The sequence below is a fragment of the Capra hircus genome, chromosome 7 (assembly GCF_001704415.2).
Source record: "Capra hircus breed San Clemente chromosome 7, ASM170441v1, whole genome shotgun sequence".
Lineage (NCBI taxonomy): Eukaryota > Metazoa > Chordata > Mammalia > Artiodactyla > Bovidae > Capra > Capra hircus.
The window spans coordinates 14,678,174-14,680,390 of NC_030814.1; the positions used below are offsets into that span (position 1 = coordinate 14,678,174).

At 39.2% G+C, this 2,217-nt stretch overlaps 1 pseudogene across 1 annotated transcript; it reads left to right on the forward strand.

Moving 5' to 3' along the window:
* On the forward strand, nucleotides 822-1,951 carry LOC102184716 (annotated as a pseudogene). The gene has a single exon (XR_001295934.2). The product of XR_001295934.2 is annotated as a ribose-phosphate pyrophosphokinase 1 pseudogene (transcript).

Below are 2,217 nucleotides of genomic sequence, written 5' to 3' on the forward strand. Positions count from 1 at the left end.
GGAAACGATAGAGAGAGATATATGAGAGCTTTCTGTACTTGTTTTTTTTTTCTATAAATCTTAAATGGTTCTAAAAGTAAAGTCTATTGATAAAAAATACTGAGAGAAAAATAAAAAGATGGAATAAAGGTTTTTTAAGACTTACAAAACCTGAAAAAAATCCATCAACAGCAGATATGCACCACAAGAAATGTTAGAGAAGATCCTTTAAGCAGAGGCACAATGATACCAGATGGAAACCTGGATTTGTACAGAGGAATAAAAAGCACCAGGAATGGTAACTTATGTGGGCTGAGTTTTTTCTTATTATTTAAATTTCATTTTAAAATAGCAAACTGTTTGAAACAAAAACAAAAATGATCTACTGCAGAGTTTATAATATCTGTGTAAATTTTATGCCAACAAGAGGATAAAAGCAAAGAAGGGAAAAATAGGACTAAACTGTTAAAAGATTTTAATTTTATAAATATTAAAGGTGCACTGTAATAAGATAAAGATAGATACTATAAACCATAAAACAACCATTAAAATAACAAAGATATATATAATAAGCCAAAAAAGGATAAAATTAAATAATAAAAATATTCAGTTAACCTATGACAAGGCAGAGAAAAGGAAAAGGAAAAAATGAACAAAGAGAGATGGGTAGAAATAAAAAATCAAGGTGATAGATTTAAACCCAATGATATCAATGTTCACATTAAATATAAATGGTATAAAAACACTAATTAAAGGTGGAGATTGTTAGATAGCTTAAAAAAGGAAGACCAAACTTTTACTATAGAGACACGAACAAGTTAAAAGTAAATGAATGGGCGCACCGGGCCGGAATGTAAGATGGCAGAGTAGAGACGCGAGTGCTTAGTACTGAGTCTCTGGGCCCACTCGGTTCGGGTCTCGGCGGCAGCAGCAGTGATCGTTAAGCAAAGAGAGCCTAGGGTAGTTGGCCAAGATGCCGAACATCAAAATCTTCAGCGGGAGCTCCCACCAGGATCTATCCCAGAAGACTGCCGACCCCCTGGGCCTGGAACTGGGCAAGGTGGTGACTAAGAAATTCAGCAACCAGGAGACCTGTGTGGAAATCGGAGAAAGTGTTCGTGGAGAGGATGTCTACATTGTTCAGAGTGGCTGTGGTGAAATCAATGACAATCTCATGGAACTTTTGATTATGATTAATGCCTGCAAGATTGCTTCAGCCAGCCGGGTTACTGCAGTCATCCCATGCTTCCCTTATGCCCGGCAGGATAAGAAGGATAAGAGCCGGGCTCCAATCTCAGCCAAGCTGGTTGCAAATATGCTCTCTGTAGCAGGCGCGGATCATATCATCACCATGGACCTTCATGCTTCTCAAATTCAGGTCTTTTTTGATATCCCAGTCGACAATTTGTATGCAGAGCCAGCGGTCCTCAAGCGGATAAGGGAGAACATCTCTGAGTGGAGGAACTGCACAATTGTCTCACCTGATGCTGGAAGGGCAAAGAGAGTGACTTCCATCGCAGAGCGGTTGAATGTGGACTTTGCCTTGATTCACAAAGAACGGAAGAAGGCCAATGAAGTGGACCGCATGGTGCTAGTAGGGGACGTGAAGGACCGTGTGGCCATCCTCGTGGATGACATGGCTGACACTTGTGGCACAATCTGCCATGCAGCTGACAAACTTCTCTCAGCTGGAGCCACCAGGGTTTATGGTATCCTGACTCATGGAATCTTTTCTGGCCCAGCCATTTCTCGTATTAATAATGCATGCTTTGAAGCAGTAGTAGTCACCAATACCATACCTCAGGAGGATAAGATGAAGCATTGCTCCAAAATACAGGTGATTGACATCTCCATGATCCTCGCGGAAGCCATCAGGAGAACTCACAGTGGAGAGTCCGTCTCCTATTTGTTCAGCCATGTCGCTTTATAATAGAACAACTCCTGAGGCTTTTCAAAAATAAAGTGAGCCCCACCCCTTAAAAAAAAAAAGTAAATGAATGGAACACATTAACACTAATTGAAAGAAAAGTGGAATGACTGTATTAATGTCAAGGTAGATTTCAGAGCAAAGAATATTACTCAGGACAAAGACCATTACACTGTAATGATAAAAGTGTCAATTAATCTATACTATATGCAATTTTAAACATTTAAGAACCTAAGTACAGAATATACATTCTCATTATTCACTTTTTTACTTTCAAACAGTTGGCAAGATATAAGGATTGCATGGTCCAT